The 18,292-nt window shown below is 38.0% G+C and overlaps 1 long non-coding RNA gene across 1 annotated transcript in view; it reads right to left on the bottom strand.

Annotated features, from left to right (window-relative positions):
• LOC110741317 overlaps positions 1 to 18,292 on the bottom strand; it is a 2,275,404-nt gene that overhangs the window by 251,974 nt on the left and 2,005,138 nt on the right. The window contains exon 6 of the long non-coding RNA XR_002517353.2: positions 866 to 927. This is a non-coding gene — a long non-coding RNA (uncharacterized LOC110741317). The remainder of the gene's footprint in view (positions 1 to 865; positions 928 to 18,292) is intronic.

Raw genomic sequence — 18,292 nt, 5'->3', positions numbered from 1 at the left:
TGCATTTATGCATCCAGAAATATGTTGTGCTACAAACAAGAAACAACTCAGTCTCCAGAATCAACTCTTTTTTTTTTTTTATAGAAACAAAAAACAAGCTTCTTATCACACAACTCTAGGTATTGTGCCTCCCTATAAACAAAACTCCAAATCAACTTTCCCTCACACAAAAAAGAACAATATCTCATACAAAAACAACAAAACATGCTCTGAAGAAGAGACTAGAATAGATAACATGTCTGGAAATATATTCCATTCTTCCATTAGAATGCAGCCTATGTGAAGGTCAGAAATCTTTTCAGAAAGTTTTAAAATATCTTGTTTTAATGTCTGCCCTTTGATTTATTTTCCAATCTGGGGTAAGTTTTTCATCTTGTCACCAACATTTCAATAACATATCAAACCAAAAAAGTTACAGAAGCAAAACTTCATTATTGAACATCAGGTATATTTACAATGTTAATAACTTTTTGAACAAGACAAAAAAGTGATGATGTTTTTCAGATATATTTGTCACTTTGTAACAGGATCCCTTCAAACACAAAAGCTTTCTAGGGGATTTAAATGTTATATATGCTTTATATATGTTTTTAAATAAATTTTATATATGGTTTATACACAACTCTTCCACAATGCAACTGTGGCCCAAAGGAAGTATACCTCTAAAGGTGTATCTTATAACTATATATCCAGAGTAATATACTAGGCACAGGTGTGTGCAGAACTCTGAAGACTTTGGGACAGATTTGAGAATTATGAATAAAAATGACCCAAGAATAGAGAAAATTAAACAAATCAAGCTTTCACCATAACTTGGCTCATGACAAAAGGTGACAAATGAGAAGTGAAGAACCATATAACTCACCAATATAACCAATGTTTGTCACCAGAGACCCATGACAAATCCAAGCTTCATTGAATAGTGATCTATAAAGAGAAGGAAGAAAAGAGTTATCACTTTTGTGGAAATGAAAATATTTGTGTGCAAGGAGTGCTGTTTGGAAACATTCTGTTAGAACCATATTTCAAGGCAGGCTTGGGCATAGGGTAAAGAGAGAAAGAGTGTCTATTACAATTGACTTGCTTTTACTTCTTCAGCTACAACTTCATACATATATTATACAGGTATCCTTTCTGGTGAGTTGAGACCAATACTAGCCCTCAGCAAAAAGTAACTAACAAAAGTTTAATGAAAACCCTCTATTGGAATATTAAATACCATTTTTTTTTCTGTGCTTTCTAAAGAGCACATCTCATCAAATTACTTCTTCGCTTGAAGAGGCTTCCCACTTTGAGGGTCAAGGCAAGACATCTTAACAGGATTTATAATGCTCTTCAGGACCTGATCCCAGCTTCCTTTCCTTCCCAACTTGGTGTCTCCACCCAGACATACTAATTCATTTGCATCACTAGAAATTCACACATTTGCCATTGCCCATAGGCCTTTGAGTATGAGGATCCCTCTGCCTAGAAAAACATGCCTCCCCTGTTCTCACAAAAATCTCTTGCCTGCCTGACTTTGTTCTCAGGATTCTGAGACTTTGTGCTCAGGATTCAGGCAATTATTATCTCCTCTAGAAACCTCCTTTGGCAACCAGAGGCTCACTCAGGTGCACACCCACCAGACTCTTGCAGCATCTAATTTCTAATTTTACCTAGCATTTAGAAGTTTAGGTTGTGACAGTTTACTAAATGGTGTCAGGTTATTGTTTGATATTTTTATATATCTTATTTAGAGTTTCTGACTTATAGCAAGTGCTCAATAAATGTCTGATGCATAACTATACGGACTGAGTGAATCGGCATATGACAGAACAAGTGAATAATTTAGTCATGATCAAGCATTTTTATGCCAGGGACTTAGCTAAATTCATTACAAATATTTGCTCTGCATTTTTTGGCCCAGAGTCTGTCTTCTTGTGATGTAAATTGGTTGTCTTAATTCTCTAAACCCATTCCATTTTCAAGATTATTTATTCTTCAGTCTTCTAGCTTGAGTTTCTGGTGTTTAATTATCAAAAATTAGTTTGCTAGATAAGACCTGTTTGAGCTGACTTTCTTGAACTTGACTCTTAACTCATGTTAGGAGTCTGCCATAAACAACTGGAAAAGAAAACATGAAAGTAATTCCATTTACGATAGCTAGAAATAAAATAAAATACCTAGAAATAAACTTTTAAAAAGTGAAATATTTCAATAAAAAATACTATAAAACATTGATAAAAGAAATTGAAGAGGATACAAAACATGAAAAGATATTCCATGTTCATGGATTTGGAGAATCAATATTGTAAAAATGCTCATACTACTCAAAGCAATCTACAGATTCAGTGCAATCCCTATAAAAATACTAATTACATTCTTCACAGAAATAGGAAAAAAATCCTAAGATTTATATAAAACCAAAAAAGGGCCAGAATGGCCAAAGAAATGCAGAGCAAAAAGAATGCTAGAGACATCACACTACCTGACTTCAAAATGTATTACAAGGTATGTAATCAAACCAGCATGGTATTAGCATAAAAACGAATACATATATACCAATGAAACAGAAGACAGAACCCAAAAATAAATCTACTCATTTAAAGTCAAATCTTTTTGACAAAGGTGTCAAGAATGTGCATTGAAGAAAGGACAGTCTCTTCAATAAATGGTGCTAGGAAAACTGAATATCCATACACAGAAGAGTAAAACTATGCCTCTATCAGAAAACAGCCTAAAAAGGCAAATCTAAGAGTTATTGGTCTTAAACAGGAAGTAGAAAAACAGACAGGGATAGACAGTTTACTGAAAGGAATAATAACAGAGGACTTCCCACACCTAGAGAAAGATATCAGTATACAAGTACAAGAAGGTTGTAGAATACCAAGTGGATTTAACCCAAAGAAGACTATTTCAAGGTATTTAACAATCAAATTTCCAAAGGTCAATGATCAAGAAAGAATTCTAAAAGACACAAGAAAAAATAAACAAGTAACATACAATGGAGCTCCAATATGTTGGCAGCAGACTTTTCAGTGGACACCTTACAGACCAGGAGAGACTGACATGGCATATTTAAAGTGCTGAAGGAAAATAAAACCTTTTATTCTAGAAAAGTATATGCAGAAAAGATATCATTTAAACATGAAGCAGATACAAAGACTTTCCCAGACAAACAAAGGCTGAGGAATTTCATTAATACCAGACCTGTCCTACAAGAAATACTAAAGGGAGTTCTTTAATTTGAAAGAAAAGAATGTTGATGAATAACAAGAAATCATCTGAAGGTGCAAAAATCACTGGTAATAGTAAGTACACAGAAAAACAGAGAATATTTGATATAGTTTGGCTCTGTGTCCCCACCCAAATATCATCTTGAATTGTACTCCCATAATTCCCACATGTTGTGGGAGGGACCCAGTGGGAAATCATTTGAATCATGGGAGCGGTTTCCCTGATACCACTCTCGTGATGGTGAATAAGTCTCATGAGATCTGATGGGTTTATCAAAGGTTTCTGCTTTTGCATCTCACTCCTTTTCTCTTGCTGCCGCCATGTAAGAAGTGCCTTTCCCTGTCTCTACTAAAAAAAAAAAAAACAAAATTAGCTGGGTGTGGTGGCACATGCCTGTAATCTCAGCTACTAGGGAGGCTGAGGCAGGAGAATCGCTTGAACCCGGGTGGTGGAGGTTGTGGTGAGCCGAGATTGTGCCACTGCACTCCAGCCTGGGCAACAAGAGCAAAGCTCCATCTCAAAAAAAAAAAAAAAAAAAGTGCCTTTCACTTCCTGCCATGATTCTGAGGCCTCCCCAGCCATGTGAAACTGTAAGTCCAGTTAAACCTCTTTTTCTTCCTAGTCTTGGGTAAGTCTTTATCAGCAGCATGAAAACGGCCTAATACAATATTATAACACTATAATTGTGGCATGTAAACTACTCATATCTTGAGGAGAAAGGCTAAAAGATAAACCAATCAAAAATAATAACTACGACTTTTCAAGATATGCACAGTACAATAAAATATAAATAGAAACAACAAAAAGCTAAAAATCAGGAAGACAAAGTTTTTTAGTTTTCTCTTTGCTTTCTTTGTTTATTAGTTTGTTTATGCGATCAGTGTTAAGTTGTCACAGTTTAAAATAATTGGTTTTAAGATAGTATTTACAAGCCTCATGGTAACCTCAAATCTAAAAGCATACAATAAATATACAAAATATAAAAAACAGGAAACTAAATCATTTCACCAGAGAAAACCACCTTCACTAAACGGAAGACAGGAATAAAAGAAAGAAGAAAGAGAAGACCACAAAACAACCAAAAATAAATAATAAAATGGCAGGAGAAAATCCTAACTTATCAATACTAACACTGAATATAAATGGACTAAACTCTCCAATCAAAAGGCACAGAGTCCAAAAACAAAAAAAGTCACAGAGTGGTGAATGGATAAGAAAACAAACCCAAAGATCCGTTGCCTATTGGAAACATACTTCACCTATAAAGACAGAGACTGCAAACAAAGGGATGGAAAAAGAAAAAAAATATTCCATGCAAATAGAAAAAAAGAAAGAACTGCAGAAGCTATACTTCTTTTTTTTCTTTTTGAAATGGAGTCTTGCTCTGCTGCCCAGGCTGTAGTGCTGCGGTGCAATCTTGGTTCACTGCAACCTCCGCCTCCCGGGTTCCAACTATTCTCCTTCCTCAGCCTCCTGAGTAGCTGGGATTACAGGCGCATGCCTCCATGCTCACGTAATTTTTGTATTTTTAGCAGAGAAGAGGTTTCACCATGTTGGCCAGGCTGGTCTCAAACTCCTGACCTTGTGATCTGCCCAGCTTGGCTTCCCAAAGTGGTGTGATTACAGGTATGAGTCACCACTCCCAGCCAGAAGCTCTACTTATAGCAGACAAAATATATTTCAAGACAAAAAATATAAAAAGAGACAGAGAAGGTCAAAAGTGTCAAATCAGCAAGAAGATGTAACAACTATAAATATATATGTACCCAACACTGGTGAACCAAGATATATAAGGCAAATATTATTAGAGCCAAAGAGAGAGAGAGAGATCTCAATACAATAACAGCTAGAGACATCAATGCCCCACTTTTAGAGTTGGACAGATCATCCAGACAAAATCAACAAACAAACATCACTTAATCTGCACTATAGACTAAACGGACCTAGTAGATATATTTACAGAACATTTCATCTGATGACTGCAGAATATACCTTCTTCTCATCAGTACATGGATCATTCTCAAGGATACACCATAAGTTAGGCTACAAAACTAGTGTTAAAAATTCAACATAATTGAAAGCATATCAAGTATCTTCTCTGACCACAATGGAATATAACTAGAAATCAGTAACAAGAGGAATTCTGGAAACTATACAAACACATGGAAATTAAACAATATGCTCCTGAATGATAGTTAGTTATTGAAAATATTAAGAAGGAAATTTAAAAATTCCTTGAAACAAATGATAATGAAAACACAACATACCAAAAACTATGGGATACAATGAAAGCAGTATTGAAAGGAAAGTTTATAGCTATATGCACCTACATCAAAGAAGTAGAAAAACTTCATATAAACAAGCTAATAACACATCTTAAGGCAGTAGAGAATCAAGAGCAAACCAAACCAAAAATTAGTAGAAGAAAAGAAATAATAAATATCTGTACAGAAATAAATGAAATTGAAATAAAAAATACAAAAGATCAACAAAATTAAAAGTTGCTTTTTTGAAAACATATGTAAATGAACAAACCTTTAGCCAGACTAAGAAAACCAGAGGGAAAACCAATAAATAAGATCAGAGATGAAAACAGACATTACAGTTAATAACACAGAAAGGAGGAAGGAATACTTCCAGACTCATTCTCTGATTTCATTACCCTGGTAACAAAACCAGACAAAGACACATCAAAAACAAAACAAAACAAAACAAAACTGCAGGCCAATATCACTGATGAACAGTGATACAAAAATCCTCAACAAAACATTAGCAAATGGAATTCAACAACATATTTATTAGGTCAGTGTAAAAGTCATTGCCATTTTAATGGCAAAACTGCAATTACTTTTGCACTGACCTAATAAAAATCATTCATTATGATCAAGTGGGATTTATCCCAGGGATGTAGGGATGCAAGTAGGGTTCAACATAAGCAAATCAATCAATGTCATGGATCAATCAGTGTGATATGTCATATCAACAGAATGAAGAACAAAAACCATATGAACACTTCAACTGATGCTGAAAAGGGATTTGATAAAATTCAACACCCCTTCATGATAAAAATCCTAAAAAAAAAATAAGTATAGAAAGAACATATCTAAACACAATGAGAGCCATATATGGCAGACCCACAGCTAGTATCACACCAAATGGGATAAAACTGAAGGCCTTTCCTTTAAGATCTGGAACATGACAATGATGCTCACTGTTACTAAAGACAAAAACTGTATTTTTAGTACTACAGTACTGGAAATCCTAGCTAGAGAAATCAGATAAAATAAATAAATAAAGGGCATTGAAATTGGCAAGGAAGAAGTCAAATTATCTTTGTAGCTGATATGATCTGATACTTGAAAAAATCGAAAGACTCCACAAAAAACTATTAGAACTGATAAATAAATTCAGTAAAATTGCCAGACACAAAGTCAACATATAAAACTTAGTATCATTTCTACATACCAACAATGAACAATCTGAAAAAGAAATCAAGAAAGAAACTTGATTTGCAAATTAAATACCTAGGAATAAACTTAACCAAATTATTGAGGCATCTCTACAATGAAAACTATAAAACATTGATGTAAGAAATGAAGAGGACACAAAAAAGGAAAGATATTCCATGTTCATAAATTGGAATAATGAATAATATTAAAAATATCCATTCTACCTAAAGCAATCTACAGAGTCAGTGCAATTTCTATCAAAACACCAATGACATTCTTCACTGGGGTAGAAAAAACAATCCACAAATTTCCATGGAATCACAAAAGATTTAGAATAGCCAAAGCTATCCAAAGCAAAAAGAACAAAACTGGAGTAATCACATTACCTGACTTCAAATTATACTACAAATCTACAATAACCCAAACAGCACAGTGCTGGCATAAAACAGACATGCAGACCAATGGGACAGAATAGAGAACACAGAAACAAATCCATACCTGCACAATGAACTCACTTTTAACAAAGGTGCCAAGAACATATACTGTGAAAAGGACAGTCTCTTAAATAAGAGGTGCTGGGAAAACTAGATATCCATATGCAAAAGAAAGTAACTAGACCCCTATCTCTGGCCACATACAAAAATCAAAACAAAATGGATGACAGACTTAAATCCAAGACCTTAAACTATGAAACTAGAGAAAGAAAACATTGGGGAAACTCTCCAGGACATTGGACTAGGCAAAAATTTTTTCAGTAGTACCCAAAAAGCATAGTCAACCAAAGCAAACATTGACTAATGGGATCATCTCAAGCTAAAAAGCTTCTGCATAGCAAAGGAAACAATTAACAAAGTGAAGAGACAACCCATAGAATGGGAGAAAATACTTGCGAAATAACCATCTGACAAAGGATTATAATCAGAATATATAAAAAGCTCACAAACAACTCAATAGGAAAACATCTAATAATCTGATTAAAAATGGGCAAAAGATCTGAAGAGACATTTCTTAAAAGAAGACATTCAAATGGCCAACAGGTATATGAAAAGGTTCTAAACATTATTGATCATCAGAGAAATGCAAATTAAAGCTACAATGAGGTATCATTTCACCCCAGTTAAAATGGCCTTTATCCAAATGACAGGCAGTAATAAACGCTGGGGAGGATTTGGAAAAACAGTAGGTTTTCATTCCTACTGTAGGTAGGAATGTAAATTAGTATAGTCACTATGGAGAACAGTATGGAAGTTCCTCAAAAAACTAAAAATAAAGCTATCATATAACCCAGGAATCCCACTGCCAGGTATATACCAAAAGAAAGGAAATCAGTATATCAAAGATATAACCGCACTCCCGTGTTTACTGTGGCACTATTCATAACAGCCAAGATTTGGAAGCAATCTAATGGTCCAGCAGATGAACAGATTAAAAAAATGTAGTACACACAATATAATACTATTCAGCTACAAAAATGAAATCCTGTCATTTACAATAACATGAATGGAACTGGAAGAAATTATGCTAAGTGACATAAGCCAGGCACAGAAAGACAAACCTAGCACGTTATTACTAATATGTGGGTGCTAATAAAAGTTGAACTCATGGAGATAGAGAGTAGAATGATGGTCACTATTGGCTGAGAAGGGTAGTGGTAGGTGGGATAAAAAGGAGATGGTTAATTGATACAAAAATTCAGTTAGATTGAAGGAATAAGATCTATTGTTCAGTAGCACTATAGGGCAGCTATAGTTAACAATTTATTGTGTATTTCAAAATAATGTAAGAAGTGGAATTGGAATGCTCCTAACAAAGAAATGATAAATGCTTGAGGAGGTGGATATCCCAATTACCCTGATTTTATCATTACAAATTGTATGTTTATGTCAAAATATCACATGCCCTGTAAATATGAACAATTATTATGTATTCATTCATAATAGTTAAAAATATTTTTTTAAAAAAAGAAAAACAAAAAATGTTTTTAAAAAGAATCTATCAGAACTCTTCTTGCATAGTTCTGAATGAGGCTTTTGGCTTTTTCTTAAATGATAAGGCCTTGGAAGCTCTCAAAAATCCCAATAGGCTATCCAAATAGCCTAAATCAATTAGTTAAGCTCTTTGGTTGTTTTAAGAGGTTGGCAAACTATAGCCCATGGGCTAAATCTGGTCCACTTCTTGTTTTAATAAATAAAGTTTTATTAGAACACAGCCATGTCCATTTGTTTATATATTGTATCTGATTGCTTTTAGACTACAATAGCAGAGATGAGTAATTGGTACAGAGCCTATGTGACTTGCAGAGCCTAAAATATTTACTATCTTATCCTTTACAGAAAAGGTTTTCCAACTATTGGTCTAGATAATCTTCTCACCTAAAGACAGCACCACTATACAATATTCATTACAGATGGTTATTCAGTTTTTCACTGGAGAGAAGTTTTTTAACTGTTGAGAAAGTCATTTAATTACTGGAAGACTGAATACAGAAAGATCTCCCTTCTGTTAAAATTAAATCTATCTGCTAGAAAGAAAAGAATAAGATGTAAAAGACTCTAAAATCTTTTATTTATTTATTTATTTATTTATTTATTTATTTATTTTTATTATACTTTAAGTTCTAGGGTACATGTGCACAATGTGCAGGTTTGTTACAGGTGTATACATGTGCCATGTTGGTGTACTGCACCCATTAACTCATCATTTACATTAGGTATATCTCCTAATGCTATCCCTCACCATCCCTCCTCCTCACAATAGGCCCCAGTGTGTGATGTTCCACTTCCTGTGTCCAAGTGATCTCATTGTTCGATTCCCACCTATGAGTGAGAACATGCGGTGTTTGGTTTTCTGTTCTTGCGATAGTTTGCTGAGAATGATGGTTTCCAGCTGCATCCATGTCCCTACAAAGGACACGAACTCATCCTTTATTACAGCTGCATAGTATTCCATGGTGTATATGTGCCACATTTTCTTAATCCAGTCTGTCACTGATGGACATTTGGGTTGATTCCAAGTCTTTGCTATTGTGAATAGTGCCACAATAAACATATGTGTGCATGTGTCTTTATAGCAGCATGATTTATAATCCTTTGGGTATATACCCAGTAATGGGATGGCTGGGTCAAATGGTATTTTTAGTTCTAGATCCTTGAGGAATCACCACACTGTTTTCCACCATGGATGAACTAGTTTACAGTCCCACCAACAGTGTAAAAGTGTTCCTATTTCTCCACATCCTCTCCAGCACCTGTTGTTTCTTGACTTTTTAATGATTGCCATTCTCATTGGTGTGAGATGGTATCTCATTGTGGTTTTGATTTGCATTTCTCTGATGGCCAGTGATGATGAGCATTTTTTCATGTGTCTGTTGGCTGTATGAATATCTTCTTTTGAGAAGTATCTGTTCATATGCTTTGCCCACTTTTTGATGGGGTTGTTTGTTTTTTCTTGTAAATTTGTTTGAGTTCTTTGTAGGTTCTGGATATTAGTCCTTTGTCAGATAAGTAGATTGCAAAATGTTCTCCCATTCTGTAGGTCACCTGTTCACTCTGATGGTAGTTTCTTTTGCTGTGCAGAAGCTCTTTAGTTTAATTAGATCCCATTCATCAATTTTGGCTTTTGTTGCTGTTGCTTTTGGTGATTCAGACATGAAGTCCTTGCCCATACCTATGTCCTGAATGGTATTACCTAGGTTTTCTTCTAGGGTTTTTTATGGTGTTAGGTCTAACATTTAAGTCTCTAATCCATCTTGAATTAATTTTCATATTAGGAGTAAGGAAAGGATCCGGTTTCAGCTTTCTACTTATGGCTAGCCAATTTTCCCAGCACCATTTATTAAATAGGGAATCCTTTCCCCATTTCTTGTTTTTGTCAGGCTTGTCAAAGATCAGATGGCTGTAGATGTGTGGTATTATTTCTGAGGACTCTGTTCTATTCCATTGGTCTATATCTCTGTTTTGCTACCAGTACCATGCTGTTTTCGCTACTCTAGCCTTGTAGTATAGTTTGAAGTCAGGTAGCATGATGCCTCCAGCTTTGTTATTTTGGCTTAGGATTGTCTTGGCAATGCGGGCTCTTCCTTGGTTCCATATGAACTTTAAAGCAGTTTTTTCCAATTCTGTGAAGAAAGCCATTGGTAGCTTGATGGGGATGGCATTGAATCTATAAATTACCTTGGGCAGTATGGCCATTTTCACGATATTGATTCTTCCTATCCATGAACATGGTATGTTCTTCCGTTTGTTTGTGTCGTCTTTTATTTCACTGAGCAGTGGTTTGTAGTTCTCCTTGAAGAGGTCCTTTATATCCCTTGTAAGTTGGATTCCTAGGTATTTTATTGCTTTGAAGCAATTGTGAATGGGAGCTCATCCATGATTTGGCTCTCTGTTTGTCTGTTATTGGTGTATAAGAATGCTTGTGATTTTTGCACAAAGATTTTGTATTCTGAGACTTTGCTGAAGTTGCTTATCAGCTTAAGGAGATTTTGGGCTGAGATGATGGGGTTTTCTGAATATACAATCATGTCATCTGCTAAGAGGACAATTTGACTTCTTCTTTTCCTAACTGAGTACACTTTATTTCTTTCTCTTCCTTGACTGTCCTAGCCAGAACTTCCAACACTATGTTGAATAGGAGTGATGAGAGAAAGCATCCCTGTCTTGTGCCGGTTTTCAAAGGGAATGCTTCCAGTTTTTGCCCATTCAGTATGATATTGGCAGTGGGTTTGTCATAAATAGCTCTTCTTATTTTGAGATATGTTCCATCAATACCGAATTTATTGAGAGTTTTTAGCATGAAGGGCTGTTGAATTTTTTCAGAGGTCTTTTCTACATCTATTGAGATAATCATGTGGTTTTTGTCCTTGGTTCTGTTTATATGCTGGATTATGTTTATTGATTTGCAAATGTTGAACCAGCCTTGCATCCCAGGGATGCAGCCCACTTGATCGTGGTGGATAAGTTTTTTGATGTGCTGCTGGATTCGGTTTGCCAGTATTTTATTGAGGATTTTTGCATCGATGTTCATCAGGGATATTGGTCTAAAATTCTCTTTTTTTGTTGTGTCTCTGCCAGCCTTTGGTGTCAGGATGATGTTGGCCTCATAAAATGAGTTAGGGAGGATTCCCTCTTTTTCTATTGATTGGAATAGTTTCAGAAGGAATGGTACCAGCTCCTCCTTGTACCTCTGGTAGAATTCAGCTGTGAATCCGTCTGGTCCTGGACTTTTTTTGGTTGGTAGGCTATTAATTATTGCCTCAATTTCAGAGCCTGCTATTGGCCTATTCAAGGATTCAACTTCTTCCTGGTTTAGTCTTGGGAGAGTGTAAGTGTCCAGGAAATTATCCATTTCTTCTAGTTTTTCTAGTTTATTTGCATAGAGGTGTTTATAGTATTCTCTGATGGTAGTTTGCATTTCTGTGGGGTTGGTGGTGATTTTCCCTTTATCATTTTTTATTGCATCTATTTCATTCTTCTCTCTTTATTAGTCTTGCTGGCGGTCTATCAATTTTGTTGATCTTTTCAAAAAACCAGCTCCTGGATTCATTGATGTTTTGAAGGGTTTTTTTGTGTCTCTATCTCCTTCAGTTCTGTTCTGATCTTAGTTATTTTTTGACTTCTGCTAGCTTTTGAATGTGTTTTCTCTTGCTTCTCTAGTACTTTCAATTGTGATGTTAGGGTGTCAATTTTAGATCTTTTGTGCTTTCTCTTATGGGCATTTAGTGCTATAAATTTCCCTCTACACACTGCTTTAAATGTGTCCCAGAGATTCTGGTATGTTGTGTCTTTGTTCTCACTGGTTTCAAAGAACATCTTTATTTCTGCCTTCATTTCGTTATGTACCCAGTAGTCATTCAGGAAAAGGTTGTTCAGTTTCCATGTCGTTGAGCAGTTTTGATTGAGTTTCTTAATCCTGAGTTCTAGTTTGATTTGCACTGTGGTCTGAGAGACAGTTTGTTATAATTTCTGTTCTTTTACATTTGCTGTGGAGTGCTTTACTTCCAACTATGCGGTCAATTTTGGAGTAAGTGCAATGTGGTGCTAAGAAGAATGTATATTCTGTTGATTTGGGGTGGAGAGTTCTGTAGATGACTATTAGGTCCCCTTGGTGCAGAGTTCAGTTCCTGGATATCCTTGTTAACTTTCTGTCTTGTTAATCTGTCTAATGTTGACAGTGGGGTGTTAAAGTCTCCCATTATTATTGTATGGGAGTGTAAGTCTCTTTATAAGTCTCTAAGGACTTGCTTTATGAATCTGGGTGCTCCTGTATTGTGTGCATATATATTTAGGATAGTTAGCTCTTCTTGTTGAATTGATCCCTTTACCATTATGTAATGGCCTTCCTTGTCTCTTTTGATCTTTGTTGGTGTAAAGTCTATTTTATCAGAGACTAGGACTGCAACCCCTGCCTTTTTTTGTTTTCCATTTGCTTGGTAGATCTTCCTCCATCCCTTTACTTTGAGCCTATGTGTGTCTCTGCATGTGAATTGGATCTCCTGAATACAGCAAACTGATGGGTCTTGACTCTTCATCCAATCCGCCAGTCTGTGTCTTTTAATTGAACCATTTATTCCATTTACATTTAAGGTTAATACTGTTATGTGTGAACTTGATCTTGTCATTATGATATTAGCTGGTTATTTAGCTCATTAGTTGATGCAGTTTCTTCCTTGCATCAATGGTCTTTACATTTTGGCATGTTTTTGCAATGGCTGGTACTGGTTGTTCCTTTCCATATTTAGTACTTTCTTCAGGATCTCTTATAGAGTAGGCCTGGTGGTGACAAAATCTCTAAGCATTTGCTTTTCTGTAAAGGATTTTATTTCTCCTTCACTTACAAAACTTAGTTTGGCTAGATATGAAATTCTTGTTTGAAAATTCTCTTCTTTAAGAATGTTGAATATTGGCCCCCACTCTCTTCTGGCTTGTAGAGTTTCTGACAAGAGATCTGCTGTTAGTCTGATGGGCTTCCCTTTGTGGGTAACCCGACCTTTCTCTCTGGCTGCCCTTAACATTTTTTCCTTCATTTCAACTTTGGTGAATCTGACAATTATGTGTCTTGGAGTTGCTCTTCTCAAGGAGTATCTTTGTCGTGTTCTCTGTATTTCCTGAATTTGAATGTTGGCCTGCCTTAATTGGTTGGGGAAGTTCTCCTGGATAATATCCTGCAGAGTGTTTTCCAACTTGGTTCCATTTTCCCCATCACTTTCAGGCACACCAATCAGACGTAGATTTGGTCTTTTCACATAATCCCATATTTCTTGGAGGCTTTGTTCATTTCTTTTTACTCTTTTTTCTCTAAACTTCTCTTCTCGCTTCATTTCATTCGTTTGATCTTCAATCACTGATACTCTTTCTTCCAGTTGATCGAGTCAGTTACTGAAGCTTGTGCATTTGTCACGTAGTTCTTGGGTCATGGTTTTCATCTCTATCAGTTCGTTTATGGACTTCTCTGCATTGGTTATTCTAGTTATCCATTCTTCCATTCTTTTTTCAAGGTTTTTAGTTTCTTTGCGCTGGGTACGTAGTTCCTCCTTTAGCTCTGAGACGTTTGATCCACTGAAGCCTTCTTCTCTCAACTCTAACGTTAAATTCATTCTCTGTCCAGCTTTGTTCCGTTGCTGGTGATGGCCTTCATTCCTCCTCCTTTGGAGGAGGAGATGTGCTCTGATTTTTTGAATTTCCAGCTTTTCTGCACTACTTTTTCCCCATCTTTGTGGTTTTTTTCTGCCTTTGGTCTTTGACGGTGGTGACGTACTGATGGGATTTTGGTGTGGGTGTCCTTTCTGTTTGCTAGTTTTCCTTCTAACAGTCAGGACCCTTTGCTGTAGGTCTGTTGGAGTTTGCTTGAGGTCCACTCCAGACCCTGTTTGCCTGGGTATCAGCAGCGGAGGCTGCAGAAGACAGAATATTGCTGAACAGCAAGCGTTGCTGTCTGATTCTTCCTCTGGAAGCTTCATCTCAGAGGAGTACCCTGCTGTGTTAGGTGGGAGGTGTGAGGTGTCTGTCTGCACCTAGTGGGGGATGTCTACCAGTTATGCTACTCAGGGGTCAGGGACCCACTTGAGCAGGCAGTCTCTCTGTTCTCAGATCTCAACCTCCATGCTGGGAGAACCACTGCTCTCTCTAAAGCTGTCAGACAGGGACATTTACATCTGCAGAGGTTTCTGCTGCTTTTTGTTTAGCTATGTCCTATCCCCAGAGGTGGAGTCTACAGAGGCAGGCAGGCCTGCTTGAGCTGTGGTGGGCTCCACCCAGTTCGAGCCCTCTGGAGGCTTTGTTTATCTACTAAGCCTCAGCAATTGTGGACACCCCTCCCCCAGCCTGGCTACCTCCTTGCAGTTAGATCTCAGACTGCTGTGCTAGCAATGAGGGAGGCTCCGTGGGCATGGGACCCTCTGGGCAGGCATGGGATATAATCTCCTGGTGTGCCATTTGCTAAGACCTTTGGTAAAAACACAGTATTAGGGTGGGAGTTACCCGATTTTCCATGTGTCTCAGTTTCCCTTGGCTAGGAAAAGGAATTCTCTTCCCCCTTGTGCTTCCCAGGTGAGGCGATGCTTTGCCCTGCTTCAGCTCTCACTGGTTGGGCTGCACCCACTGACCAGCACTGTCTGTCCAACACGCCACAGTGAGATGAACCCAGTACCTCAGTTGAAAATGCAGAAATCACCTGTCTTCTGTGTTGCTCACGCTGGGAGTTGGAGGCTGGAGCTGTTCCTATTCGGCCATCTTGGGTGCCCCCGCCTTAAGTTTCTTAGAGATAGTAGTTTGATCTTTTAAGTTGCTGACCTTGGGATAGTTTTTTTTGTTTTTTTTTTTTTTTCTTCTTCTTTTATCCTATTTGGTGACCTTAAGGGTTTGATTGTGGTAAAGGGTGGATTCAGATGACTGGCTTCATTTCTGGAAGATGTTAGGGGGCCAATGCTTAGCTCCTAATTCCTGAACTGTGTGGTCTGAGAAACTTGTTTTGTGCCCCAGCTTTGTCATCTTGGCCAAAGTGCTCCCTGACCACTGGTCACTATTCTGATGTGTGGTTCAGCCAAAGCATTTCATAGTGTGGTTGCAGTTGGATCCATCTTCACATGCATGTGTTTGAAGCAGCAGTGGCAGTGCGGTGAGATGCATGCTCCTCAGCCACTGCAGGGTACTAGCAGGTGCTGGCATGCCTGCTTCCGTGTAGGTTCACCACAGTGGCAGAGCCAGCTTGCAGGGTTGGGAGGCCCCTGCTGGCAACTGTGTATGTGGTCACACTGGTGGTGGTGTCAGCACAGGGGCGGAGCACTGTTAGGCACAGGTCTGGGTGCACTCTCTTTGTGCCACAGGCTGGGGTGGTCTCTCAGGATGGGGAGGACCGACTGTTCTCTGGGCCTCGTTTTACTCCCATGGCAGTGTTGACACAAGGGCAGAGTGCTAATGTGGCTGTGGCTGGTTGCGGCTCGCTGGCTCCTCGCCTACGAAAGCTCTGACTGCAGTGGTGGTCCAGTGGGGAGTGGGGGCAAAGTGCACTCCCACAACAGCTGTGTCAGGGCAGAGCATATGCACACTGGTTGGGTGAGAAAGCTAAAACCTGTCCACGCACATACATACTGGAAAAGTGATGTGTATGGTTGCTGTGGGCCCCAGGGATGCTGCAGTGTGGGAGGGAGCAGGCGCGCTGGTGTTTGACAATGGGGGCTGCCCTGCTAGATCCTTCTACCTATCAGGGACAATCCTCCCATGTAAGAGCTATGATGTAGCCCCTAGGAGACCCAAAGCTGCCCTGTGTGGTAAGGCTGGGCCCCCAGAAGAGGCCAGTTGACCAAAGGGTGCTCAAGTCGGACTGACCTCGTCTGGTGGGCAAGATTGCCCTACAGAGTTCAGGTCCATCAGTGTCCCTAGGGCTAATGTCTCCTATGGCTAATGTCTCCTATGGCTAATGTTTCCAAGTTGAGCCTAAGGAGATGGACCTTCCTGGCGGTACTGTGCTACAGATGCTCTTGCACCAAACCCTCTGGGCTCCACATCAGCTATGTGCTGCCCCTACAAGTTCTCTAAGCAGCTCTCTGCATCAGTGAGTGGCCATGGGGGTCAAGGGGTCTCCTCTTGCTGGGATTTGAGAGCAGGTTGCTCTTGGCCGGTTCAACTCACCCATTCCCTGGGAGTTGTTTGGGGCCAGGAATGAGTCCTGGTGCATGGTAGCCTCCTTCAGGTTCCCAGCTTCCTCCTCTTGAGCCCAGCTCCTGTGTTCCCTCAATCTGCTCTCGGTGCCTTCCCTCTGAAGATCCATTAGGAGTAAGCCAGTCATCTTGGTGCCTCAGTGGCAGCTGTTCCACTTGGCTGCAACTAGTCAGCCATCTTGCCCTCTCCCTCTAGGGCAATTTAAATCCCTGAGTTTTCTCCTTTTTCAGATGAATATCCCCAGTTCCTCCCGTTTATTATTTCTGATTCCCAGACCATCTTTCATGCCTTCTTTGAATAAACTCCAGTTGATTCATGTTTCAAGTGTCGTTTGTTTCAAGGCAGAGTGGCACCATCATCTTCCTATTTTAGATGCTGTGCTTCTATGGAAGCACATGAGATGAAAGTTAAATTAGGGTTAATTGTCCTCCTGTTGATCACAGCTCTTTAACATCTCCTCCTCAGTCTGACCACATGTCACAGCTCTAACCTGTGATTGCATGTTATCTTGTTCTCTTTGTCACACACACTTAAATCCTTTATCTTTAAAAGCAAATAAAGTGCTTGACATTGGGCACTAGCTCTTTATTCTTCCTTCCAGTTGAACTTCTGCTGGCATTATTTACCTAATATTTTGTTTTCAGTTATGCTAAATGACATTACCAGACCAGAAATATAGAAAATAGAATAAAGAAAGAAAACAGGTATGTTAGTCCTGATGCAATTAGTATTAACATTTTGATATGTTTTCTTCAGCCTTAGTTCATGTGTAAGTGTATGGGAGTGTGGAGTGAGCACGGTACTGTGTAAGATCCGTGTTTTTACATAGTTTTCAAAATTATAATTTTATATCACCTTATCATATTCTCTCTGGAAAAGACATTGAATTCATGTATTTATGTTTGGTTTGTTGTTGAATGTTTTGGTTATTTTCTTAATTCTCTTGTTTGTAAATAATTATTTATAAACAATGACACAGTAATATGTATTTTTTTCCTCACAAGTCATTCTCATACTTAGGATTACTTCTTAGATTCGCTTCCCAGAAATCTGTTTCTCCTAAATATTTTAGGAGAAAACGTTCTCAACTTTTTGGTTAAAAAATTGTAATATAATAGAGTATAAGCATATTTTAGAGATCACTGACTTTAGTCTCTCATTTGTAGGAATGTCACTTGACTAAGAACAAATAACAACAAAAGAACTCACCTACCTTCCTTCTAAGTAAAGGGTGTGTTTGTTACTTCCCTTTTCTAACACCATACTCCTTATCTACATCTATTTAACAAGTCACATAACTTCTAGGTGAGTACAGTGTATACCTTACAAATAGACACAGTAATTAATAAAAATAAAAAGTAAAACAATTAAAGGACCTCTAAGAAAACAACAGATTATCCACTCAAGTGTGTGTTTATATATTGAAAATATTTCCATCTCAATGATCTAGATTGCTATAGCAAATAATGC

Source organism: Papio anubis, chromosome 12 (assembly GCF_008728515.1).
Source record: "Papio anubis isolate 15944 chromosome 12, Panubis1.0, whole genome shotgun sequence".
Lineage (NCBI taxonomy): Eukaryota > Metazoa > Chordata > Mammalia > Primates > Cercopithecidae > Papio > Papio anubis.
This window is presented reverse-complemented; position numbering and strand designations above follow the sequence as displayed.